Consider the following 12,983-nt stretch of genomic DNA (forward strand, 5'->3'; position numbering starts at 1 on the left):
TTATGTTCAGGACCTCTGATTCAGTGTTGCTAAATAATTCTCTTCAAGGGGAAACAGATGACTGAATATATTGACAATAATTCTTGAAGATAGACTTGATCACATCCACGTTTACATGTAACACACTGAGGGAGACTCAGTGAAAGATACTTATTTCCCAAAATACATTTCCCTTTCTTATCCATGTATTTAGTGTCTTTCCGATAGAGGCACATATTTCCATTGCCTCTGGGAGTGTACATTAATTTCCAGCTTCTTCGAATGTATTTCCAAGTTAATGAGTGGGATATTTAAAATTACAATTATGAAGGACCCTGGTGTTTCCTCTCTGAGGACTTCATATCCCTTCATCACACTACAAACTTCTTCAGAGGCTCTTGTTAATTGCCCGAAAATGAGTCCTGCACAATTGGATCTTAAGATTCTCCGAAGTGTTACCCACTGGTACCGTGAGATTATTTTTAACATCCTTCACAGTCTAAAATAAGAAGAAAAGAAAAAAATCTGTGTCTGAGGGTTTCGTCAACTTTTTTTCTTCTTTCTTGATTAACCTGTAAAAATTACTTCAGAGGGGTAAGTAACCTTCTGAGTGCAAGACCCCTCTCATAACTGTAAAAGGAACCCCACATTGCTCCTGAAGGCTGTGCCCTTAAAGTGTGTGAGTGTGCTTTTGAGTTAATGTTATTATTTATTGTCAATCAATTGTTGATCTGTGTTGTCTTTTTTATGTGTTGGATATGCTGCACAGCTGGTTTTGATTGCCGATATTATCTCCCCCAGGAGGATCATGCCATAGGTTGTGTTTGTGTGTGTGTGTGTGTGTGTGTGTGTGTGTGCACCTCACTCTTCCTCCAAGGCTAATCTCGCAGTCACTGACTTCCTGCTGACTCCTCACTCTTAACCGGACAAGTAGGGGTCACACGTGAGTGCACTGCAACATCCTCCTCCTCCTCCTCCTCCTCCTCCTCCTCCTCCTCCCTCCCTCCCTCCCCAATCCATCCAAGATTGTCGTCTATTGAAGTCGTTTCTTTCACCCGTTGATGTCTAGATGCTGCGTTAGCCAATTGTGGATCATATTTATTTAGCCACACAATAGCATCAGCGATCGGTGAGGACGGGCCTGGAGGAGGTCTGCAATCTACTGAGTGCAGCTTTTTTAGCTTTCTTCTTGCTGTGTGTGTGATGTGCTATTTTTTGTTTAAACTTAATTTGAAAAAACATATTAGTGTGAGGCTGCTCATTCTGGCTGTAGCTTGGAATCAGATCCAAACAGAATGTGGTGTGTGTGCCTTTGTACAATACATGGAGGAGGACCATGTGCAATAACCGACCAAATAATAATCAGTAATGAAGACCTTTGACAGGCCTTAATGTATACTGAACCAGAATTTATTTGCATGTATAGCCTAATTACTGTGTATACTGAAAGCTATTGGCTGGAAATGATACAAAAACAGAACTATATAAACTAAATAACACCCTCAGGGACATACACTGGCTTTGGATCCGTACAATACCAGTATTCAGCTGGAACAGAAAGCCTCGAGAGGACGTACGGCTCCATCTTTTCTCATTAACACTTTTCCTTTAGTGGTCTAATTTTAAATATGGAAAAAAAGAAAGAAAGAAAAAAATGAAACCCGCAACATTTCTCATTTAAAGCTGAAGAGATGGCCATGGTTCTTTTAAGTATAAGTGGGACAACATGTCCAAACATAGATTGTTCAGTAAATACGCTGCTCTTTCCTCATTACAGCTGAACAAACCTTTACGAAACTGATTGGCTTAGCTGTCTATAAATAAGATAAGCTTCATTTTTTAGGACTAATTAATCACGTCCCATATTTACAGCCTCAGCCAGCAATTCGGAGACGTTTTTTCCCTAATTTGTTATTATATAGGTCACGGAACAACCTTCAAGAAATCGTCTGCCGTCGCATGTTAAGATCACAACATTGCATATTATAATCCTCTCTGTTTTCAGTTTTTCCTTGTTTCCTTTACCTTGAGTTGACGTCCCAGAGAGTGACTGGATTGTGCCGACCTCATTGCATCACAGGGGTGATTAAATTGGGTCCAAAAATGGAGCCATCTGCCTGTGCCAGTGTTTTTTACTACATGGCCTCCAGTCTTCAGAGGCCGAATCTCTCAGACAGAGTCGGCATGTCCCAGATCTACTCTGTCTACATGCTGGCATCTGGCATTAACAAGTACCCTGGGTGTTCGGGGCCGTGTTCACACAGCACACGGACACGTCCGATGCAGACGGAAATGCACTCAAGATGCTCTGAAGATATGATCCAAATGACTTCTAATGCTCGGCACACACTCATTTAAGCAAGAAAAAAAGAAAACACAAAATAGATGGATTATCTTTCATATGCCTGTCAAACTGTGGTAGAAAATAACTGAACGTATTCAAGTATTTTATTTAAAGCTACAGTTGGTGAGTTTAATAAAACATACTTTTTGTTATCCATGCACAAACCCTCACTATTTCCTAAAATAAATAAACTATAATTACTGAAATAAAAAAATTAGTCTGTTTCCTCCTTCTCCTTCTAGGGCTCCGAAACAGCCAATCAGAGGCGAGGAGTCTCTTTCGCAGCTTCTCAATCACTGCCTCTCAGTCAAAAGTGCCGCTGATCAAATACAAAGCACCATTCTGCCGCCGGTATTGCCTATTTCCCGCATCAAATGTTTTCATCAACATCTTTTAGAGATCCGTTTTGCAGTGAAATGAGGAAATGTATGCCCCCCGGACGCCACGTTGAAAATAAAGTCCAGACACCGCTAAGCCCCGCCCACCGGAGGAAACGTTCTAATATTTCTCATTTCATTTTCAGCTAAACAGTCGATTGAAACCTTCAAAAGTCTTCTGCAAACACTCGAGGTGAGAAATAGACGATGAGCGATGCCTGATTTGATTTGAGTTGGTGAGCTTGCTGCGCTGTGACTGACAGACGCATTAAGAGACTCTGATTGGTTGTTCTCATTCAGGCAAAGTGGAATCTTGCGAATGCCATTTAGAGCGCTAAGCAGAGAAACCGGATTATTCTCATAGATTATCTGAACTACTTTTGAGTTACTTGAATATTTCCATTCCATGCCACTTTCTTTTACTCCACTGCATTTATTTTACAATTATAGTTAATCGAACAGCAAATTGATTAGTCAAAGTTATCCACACATAGTATAACATCACTGCAGCAACAATAATCATACAATGCTACATTATAAGGTCGCTGGATTGTTTTGGGACTACATTTCTTTCTGATAATATATTTCGAAAATAAAACAAACTGAATATTTATATTGTTGCACAGTTTTATTAAATCTTACTTCTTTAACATCTGCATGATCTTTTTTTTCAATTATGGGGAACACGCAATGGATTGCATATAATATGTGCCATAGCTTTTTGTCTTTATTGATCTACAATGACAGAAGAAAAACAAGTTTGTGTGAGTTTTCAGACCGCCTTTACTTCCCTAAGAGAAAACTCAAGTTCAGATACAGTTTTTAACATCAGCATCACGTTGTACTGTCATGAGTTGTGACTGAGCTGCCAGCTTAGTTAGAACTATGCCATCATTTGGCTGACACCTCATATGCTTCCATACTGCAGTATTTTGCTGATTAATGAAGCAATACGTTTGTCTATTGTATTTATGACTTTAAATGGAAGATTTGTCATTTTAATATTGCTACTTGTCATTACCAGAGACAAATGACTTCCTAAAACACTGTTATGTCTGCACACGTCAAACCAAATGTACGCGTGAAGATATTCATGAATATAGAGAGCAGAAACAGTGAGAAGTTGTGCTCCCAATGTGAGAGGATAGATGGACTTTTACAGAACTTAGTTCGGGAACAATGGCCACGCCCCGAACGTAGCTCATTTCCTGCACACTAAGTACTTAACCCTCCTGTTACCTTTACATTTACTAACATATTTTACCCTTGGGGTCAAGTTGACCCCAGCAATTAAAACCTCCAGAAAATTATTAGAGTTAATATTGTTTCCCAAGTTTAAGTGTGAGGTACTTTATGTTTGTTTGTTGACTACCTAAATAGCCCTTTAAATATATAAAAAAGTTGATATTTCTGATATGTTTGACACAGTGAAAAACAGCCTGGGATCAAATTGACCACAAGGAACACCGACATTAAACATTGAATGGGGTCAAATTGACCCGAAAGGTAACAGGAGGGTTAAGCCAGGAAACACCTGTTCATCTCACCTTGACTCTGTCTCTACATCCCCCCCCCCTCCCCCCAACGCCTGTGATCAACATATTAGTCTATCCCCCTCACAGGAACGAGGGACTCCGATCTCCGAAGCTTCAAGAAGAGACAACAACCACCCGACGAGTCTCTACTGTCCTGTTTCCCACCAGCCACCGGGACGCCGACAACCCACCATCGCCCCCCTCCAACCGTCCCTCTCTTTCATCTCTCTACCCCCTCTACTTCCCTCACCTCTTAACCTTCAACCTCCATCCCTTCCCCCCTCGACCCCATCCCTACATCCCCTCATCCCTACATTCGTTCCCCTCGACCCCCTTTCCGTTTCATAACTTTCGCACACACTGTTCAAAACTCATATCGCTGCTATCGTGGTCATTGTTAGTGAAACATACATTACTGAAGGAAGTGCGATGCAAAGGCTGCGCTTAGCTCGGGGGAAACCAGTTCCAACATGCTGGATGCAAAGGATGAACAAGCCCGTGTGAACTTATCTCAGTGTTTGGCGATATGCCTCAAACAATTACTTTTTGTGTGTGTGTATGACCATTTTTAACTACTTCTTTTGACCCAAACCCAGCTGCCACTGTTTCACAAGATACATCATATGCTCACAAACTGCAGGCGGATGCTGCTCGCTGGGCTCCAACTTAAAGATCTGTCGGTCATATTGGAGCGTGGGGACACACTCATTATGTGGCCATATGTATGGGGCTGCAGGGGGTTTAAAAATCATTAGTTTTTTCACATGTATCAGTCCACTTATATGGTTCCTATACCAAAGATACTATTTGGTAGGCCAGAAAAAAATACATTTTGCTTGTCCCAATATGTAATGTGTCAAATGCAGAAATACCAGGATGTTCTACTACATCCAGTCGCATTTTGCAGGATGCAAGCCAGCATGCTTTTCTGGCTATTACAACCCACAATCCTTTGCACAGGATACATGAGCAAAGGGTCAAAGTTCAATGTGCTATGTTGATGGTTGAGAGGAAGTAGTACGTCCCAATTAAATGTGTACTGCATGCAACATGACAGACTTTGCTGCAGTGTGTACTAAAAGCAAAAAGAAAATGTACGAGCCTTCCCCTCCCCGTCAACAGGGAAGTCTGCTGATGCGCTCTCAGAGGAAAGACCAGACGGAGTAGTGGGACTGAAGTGATTCAATTGAAATGGAAAGAGAGAGAGAGAGAGAGGAGGGAAGTTAGGGAGTAGATAACCAATGTGTTTGCCCATCAGCATGTGCCCACAAGTGATGTGTGCATGTTTGTATCCTGTCTGCTGAAACGCTGCATCCATTTGGGCCTCTCTCTCTCTCTCTCTCTTTCTTACCTTCTTCCATCTTCCTGCCGCTTCTAAAAATAGAGGCTCCCAGATCGCATTATCTACAGAAACAAACCTCCAGTCTGCCTCTCCTCCTCCGATTTAACACCTAGGAATGTTTGACAGCTGGACTTGGGGGCATTCTCCCGTCTGGATTCGGTATAACGTGCATACACATATTTACAAATGTGTTACACATATTTACTAATGTGTGTGTGAGTATTTGGCACCAACAGGTTGTAGTGAAATATCACACATGGTCATGTGTACTCACTTCATATGAACAGAAAATGCACACCAGATACCACACATTATTCAAGGGAGAACTGTGATCAGAATATCAATGACAGCAAGTCATGAGCACACAAACACACACACACACACACATGAATGAATTTGTCTTGGAGGTGGGGTTTGTCTCCGACTACAAGTTATTTTCTCCTATATTAGCGATAAACAAGCGCTTTGTTTCAAACGTGCTCCTGTTTGCATGGATGTACCTGTTAATAGAGGTATTCCCAAGCGCCCACCCACAGTCAGATCCAACGTTGAAAGAAATCACAGCGGAGGCCTAATGAGGACAAGAAGACATCCCAAATTGCTGAAAAAAAGAAGATAATCTACCGCAGCCACAGGCTTCACATCCTAAATCTGTGTGAAGTAGAAAAAAGTGTGTGGGAGGCAGAAAGTCAGACGGTTTTATTCCTGCACTGGCATCTCTCAGACCTTTTCAGAGACATTAAAGACGGTGTTCCATCTTAGTTTATAACAAAAAAAAGTAATTGCCCCTGACGGGGGATTTGAGGCACTGCGTGAAACACAGAAGACCAAAAATAAATTCAAAGAACCAGTCAAGTCATGAAAAAATCCCTTACTCAGCTCTTCACTCTGCCACATTAGAGCACTGATGTCTGCACCTTTGTTCTTCTTCTATTATGTTGTTGTTTGATGCTTATTTTAGCATTCCCCTTTATCTAGTCGGGATTACTGAGGCAATACGTGAACTGTAACACAGCAATTAAATGTGCTGTATGTTAAATGTGCATAACTTGTTACTTTCTCTTTTGTTGACCTTGTATGAGGCGATGTTAGCCGGGCCCGGCCTTCGACACATAGTTCAATACCTGAAGGATATTGTTGGTACATTGATATATAATAATTTGTGGGATACCCTATTTCACAGGTCTGCATTACCTTTTTGATATGATGTGCCATTTGTCTTGTTAATCGGTGTGGCATATCAACAATAAGCTCATCATTAGGGTTCTCCTGTTGGATTGTATTAAATACGTAAAGGCATTGTCCACAGCAACATTCATTCAAAAAAAGCTTTTTCCTCCCATAATTAGAATATTGTAATTATATAGGAGAGCACATTATTAGGCAGATATCTCTAAGCCCGATGCAGAAGGCTGACATCCTTATGAAAACATCCATATCTGAGTTGAAATCAATAATCTACCATCATTCCAACAACCTTGTTCGTCAACAATAAACTTTAAAAAATGATGCAAAGAAGACAACGAGTACCAGCCAATCAGAGGCAAAGTAGGATTTTCGGGAAAAGACATGAGCAGGCAGCTGAATATGGAACTTGATGGCATTCGGCTTTCGCTTGTGGTGCTCAAAGCATCACAAAAACAAAACTCTGAAAAACTCAACAACATAGTCAACAATGTTTTATTCAAATAACGGCATTGGAAAGTTAAAAACTAAAAAAGAATGTAATCAATAAAGTCAGGGCAGTGGATAGAATACTTTACGGTTTCTATAAAGTTCCATAGAAAATTCAAACATGTAATTTTTGACCCACTCATTGCTGTGCTTGTCTGGCCCTGTGGAAGATAAAGTAACAAGCCTTTCATTAAAGGACATCAACAAAACAAAATGATGAGTAACATCTGGAAAATGACGTTCTGTTGTATTTCTGTTCTGAATGGTAATTTAAAGGAGCAAGCAGCCGAAACAAAGGAAGTTGTAGTCGTTAATAATGTCTGTGTAAAAATGTTATTGTTATTCCACACACAGCATCAGTAGAAGGTATACTCCCCGCCTCTGAGCCTTCTTCTTTTTAAAATTATTATTATTAATGTTTTTAGTCTTTAATATATTCCAGTTGTGTTCTCCTTGCACTGCTGATCGATGCCACCTGCAACATAACTCAACACTTCCTGCTTAATTTCACATTAAAAGCTTGCTTGACCGTTCCTTTGGTTGAGCATTACAACCTCACAGAGTTGCTGGCACAGATTCCCTTACATATATAATCATTAATTCATGTCATATCTTTTGAGTTTGCTTGCCCATGCAAAAGTGCAATTACCAGCCATTTAGGATAGAGATGACTTGCTCTGTATGCTACGCTTGTTAGAAAAAAAAGGTTTCGGACAAAAAAAAAAATAGGGAGGAGAGAAGTCAGATTACTTTATGTTTTAAAGCATAACACCGAGTACAACCTGCCCCGTATGCAGTACAATTAAGCATTGAAACACACATACACACTGTGCACCGCTGTGAAAATGTCCATACACACTGCAAAAGAAAGAGACAAGTGAAATGCAGATGACTGCAGTCTCTGAGCAACCAGTCCCACCGTGGTTGCAATACCGTGATCCTCCTCTCATCCGGGCCACACTGACCACAAAGTGCTGATGCTGCTTCCGGCCCTTCTCGCCGTTTGTTGACTCTTTAGAATCTCTGGCAGCGGTGCGGCTGCTTTGACCTCTTAACAAGAAGCGCCAAAAATAAAAAGGAAAAGTGGTTCCGGCGACGCACGAGCTCTGCAGAGTGACCCGAGCGTCACTGGGAGAGGTTGGGAGGAGAGAGAGCTTTCTTAAAAAGGTCCCTTAGCTCTTCAGGTCTCTATGTAGAGAAAACAAGCGGAGTACTTTAGCACATTGCTAACGTACTTACACTTAGCTAGTGATAGCACGATGCTACGCTAGCTACTGAAGGTGCATGTGGTACTTTACCTTTATACGGTTTGGAAGTGTCATTTAAAGTCCACATGGCTCTACAGTATAGCGGCGTTTCTGATTATTAAAAGTGATTGATCAAGCAAAAGAAGGAAATGCTCTTGTAGATTTGCGGTTAATAAAAAATAAAGATTAAATGTTAAAAACATAAAAATGAGTCTTAAAATTAACTAATTGGTTGCCTTTTAAAAAAGAAATAGATATTATTGGATTAAATTGAAGTCAACAAAATATACAATCGCATTAAAGGGTGTTTTTTCCCACTTTTACCTGCCTTCCCAGTTTTATGCGTAGCCTGGTCCTTCACATTGAGACGTGCTTTGATATATTCATTAACAGTAATTAATAACTTTCCAACTTTCAGGTTCTGCACTGGAAACGCTTGCAATGTTCACAGCCAGAGGCGGTCGTAACAAAACACACGTTTCTATGTCTTTCCTCTTTTAAAGTGAGTTTAAAAAGACACATGAAAAACTTTCGGCACATTTTGTGTAGAATAAAAAAAGAGAACAAGAGAAGGATTTATATGACATTATATCCATTTCTAATAAAATCCCACTTTTTAACCACTAATGGAAGAGTCGCCACTCGGATGCGGCTCAGCGTTAACGCACCAAGATGCTGTCTGCAGGAAGGCGAGTAGCATTAAAGAATGTATTTTATAAAGTGCAGCCACACAGCGTTATGTTCCATCTCGTGAACCTTTCCACAAAGACACAACACGTATAAGAAGTCTGTGAAAGAGTCCCAATGAACCGCAGCAGGTGAATGTGACAGTGATGTTCTGTGGACGGACGTCTGGCCTGTCACGCATCAGTCCGTCTACCCAGTCGGTGCTGGGTGCTGTCCAGAGTTGTACGTGACTCTCTGCCAGCTGGCGACGGCTTGTCCCCCGGGGGCCGAATCTCCACATGCAGATAGACTCCGCCTCCGACTGGCGCTTTGCCTGGTACACAGATAGATGAATCATGCTGCAGCGATTAACAAAAGGTTATTGTCATCGGTGTGTTTTGTTTTTAGCTTCATGTCTGTTTTACCAACAACATATAAATAATTGGGAAATATTTCTCCACGTGTTGAGAAATAAACTCTTCACTAAGCCACGCCCCCTGACGCTACTTAGTCAAGCTGTCAGAACTACCAAGTCACTAAGTGCACTCCATGAATAAATATTAGAAAAAATTTTACTACTGAAAAATGTGTTTTCAGAGAGCCAACAGAAGGATCTACAATATGCGTATGGAGTATATATCCGGGATGCTAAAAAAATGTCAGCAGTGAAAATGAGTAGAAAACCAAATGGGAGCTAAAGCTACTGCTCAGTGTGAAAGTGAACCACCACATCACCTGGAGATGACGCATTGAAAAACACTTCCTGTAGAGCAGGGGTGGCCAACCAGTCAGAGACTAAGAGCCACATTTTTTACTGTGTCACCGCAAAGAGCCACATCATACACATATGTGTGCGCGCACACACCTCTGATCAGCCAGATTTGTTGTAAATGTCACACACCAACATGATAATGACAGAAATGGACTCCTACAGTACTAAGACAACAGGTCTGTCATGTTCAACAATGAACATTGTGTACACTGTCTCACGCACACACACACAAACACACATTATCTCAGTTCAACCAAGTCCACAAACAAAAATAGAATAATTTACAATAGCGTTTTTCTTTTACTATGCATGTTGCATAGTGGGACTTATGGGATTCCTTGCCTTGAACAATCCTCTTCAAATCTGGCTTAATTCCGTTGTTGCCACTCAAAGCAATTCCTTCACATGGTGTCAATCAGAACAGGTGTCCGAAAATCGAACGGTGCACTTGGGGGGGGGCTGGAGTAATCAAACGCCCACCAATAAACCACTTTAGCCGAAGAGAGTGTTCGACATTCGATGCGGTTCTCCCAACGCTGCTCTTACACCGTGTCCGCTGAATTGAGGGCGGCTGGCGAAAGCGTCACCGTAAACTACTTTAGCCATAGTGCGGGACATCCAGCTGCCCATAATGCGGCGTTCATGGCGTAAGTGCAGTGTTTGATTTTCGGACACTTTCATTCGCGTAACCCACCGTAGAACGGCCCGCTCGACATTCGGATGTGGTCTTTCCGCGTTTGGCCCACGAGTTTGAGACCCGTGCCCTACTGGGAAACTTTGCGTTTTTTTCATCTCACGCATGCGCGTTTGACGAAAAATACCGTATTGAACTCAAGCATAGCGAACACGCACATACAAAAAAACACAAACTTAGATATGAACGTAAGAGCCGCATGACACCAGGCAAAGAGCCGCATGAGGCTCGCGAGCCGCGTGTTGGCCACCCCTGCTGTAGAGCATGGGTGTCCGACTCATTTTCTCCGTGGGCCACTTCAGCATCATAGCTGCCGCTTAAAGGGCCAGCGTAACTGAAACTTGATGAACTACTCCCGAACATATAGTTAAATAACTGTATGATAAAAACACTATAAACACTAATGTGCACAACAGCATTACTGACAAGAAGACATCATGAAGGATTAGTGGGTCACAGGGACAACAAATAAAATGGGTTTTAGACTATATATATAAAAAAACACAGAGACGGAGACCGGTCCAGAGAGAGAGAACGAGAGAGTGAGAGAGCACGAGAGAGAAAGAGAGAGAGAGCGACCGAGAGAGAGAGTGAGAACCTCTTTTTGAGCAATAACTAAGCAGGACTTGTATCGTCCAGACCTTCTGGCCAGTTGCGTTGCGTTTGATGTAACTCACCTTGCTCTTTCCTTTCACACACACCGTGGTCCTCGTGTGTCTTCCATCCGTGTGATTGCAGTCCCAGTTCCTCAACAATACATTTTTACAAATAAATAATAGAAATGCTGCAGATGTCAGCTCACAGAATGCTGCAAACCGAGGCTATGCTGCTGCATTGCAAGCAATTTCGAAATGATGGCATCGCCGGTCAGGACTCAACTGGAGATGAACCTTGTGGACGAAAGAGATGCAGAGGTTGCCCGTCTGGTCGAGCGCCACCTGGAGCCGAGCGGAGCGAGGAGAGCAGCAGCTGCACTGGGACGACCGGCGGAGCCGTCAGCTTACCCACTGAATCCATCCAAGAGCCATGGACTCATTTGGACCAGGAGACCTTCAGGTGACACATGACGTCTCTCTTCCTCACATGGACTTGTTCACAGCCGTTTACACGCTCCAGCCACCGGAGCTGAGGTCTTATATAAGATTTAAACCTTTATTAGTACGACAGGCATCGGAAGATCAAACTAGTTTCAACAAGAACAGACCGCATCAAATGTAGCTCAAGCTAAAGTTCAGGGAGACACTCTTGACACTCTGGTTCATTCAGAAGCAGTCTCTTAGTCTTGCAGCGATTGGTTCATTCATCATGCCCGCCCCCAATCAGAGGCAGCGCAGTCCTGTAAGCCAATCACAGTGTCGACGGCAATCTTTTAAATATGTTCTCCTCTCTGCTGCTGTCAGGTGTCGTTTCAGCTCAAACCAATGTGACCCCTCCTCCAACCCCAGGCTCCTCCAATCAGGATACAGCAACTTGTCTTCTCCATCACCATCAGTGTCTGGACTCCATGGGGCAGATATCAGCATCTCTACCCCTAATTCAGGAGTCCATTCACCAAAGACGTTGCACTATTTCAATATGCAATTGTAATAAATTATTGTTAAACTCTAAATATCAGTCTCTCCTGATTGAAATGAATTTAGTCAAAGTAATGACAAAAAAACTGAGGGGCACAAAGAAATGGATCGCGGCCGCTGATTGAGTCATGACTTTACAACTGCTTTCTGCCCGGCCTCACGGTCAGATTCACAGGAGGTATTGCACTAATGATATTGCAACGCAAAACACTCCCGATGGGTTTCACAGCCATTTGCTCTCCTTTTTCGTCATGTGGCAAAGTATATAAATATTACCGTTGCAACAAAAACACAGTTGGAAGAACTGAGAAAAGGAAAACCTCAGGCAAGAAATTTAAATCAGACTGAGATAAATCATATTTGAGGATTTAATATCTCTGAATGCACTTCAGTTTCCATCGACTCCTTCAAGACTCTTTCCAGACTTCACTTTAACTGCGTGTGGATATCAGCGCTGACACTCGTGCATTGGAATCTTTTTGCAGCGAGGCTTTTTCTCATCACAATTGCAAATTCGGTACAAAACGTATGCATATGACTTAATTTAAATACGCGCAAATGGTACAGGAGCACCGAGACGCCGTTGGCTTGGCAGCTCATTGCGTCGGGGGGGAAATCTGGTGATAATGGTCTGCATGTGTCACAGTTCAGCTTCAATGTTCTCTTGCCCGCTCCCTTCTGTATTACCTCATCAGCTCCATCACTCTCACATGCCCACTCTGCTGCACTCACTAATCGGCTCATTCACGACACCCGTTTCTCACACCCACCTCATAATC

The sequence above is a fragment of the Pseudoliparis swirei genome, chromosome 19, assembly GCF_029220125.1.
Source record: "Pseudoliparis swirei isolate HS2019 ecotype Mariana Trench chromosome 19, NWPU_hadal_v1, whole genome shotgun sequence".
NCBI classification, from domain to species: domain Eukaryota; kingdom Metazoa; phylum Chordata; class Actinopteri; order Perciformes; family Liparidae; genus Pseudoliparis; species Pseudoliparis swirei.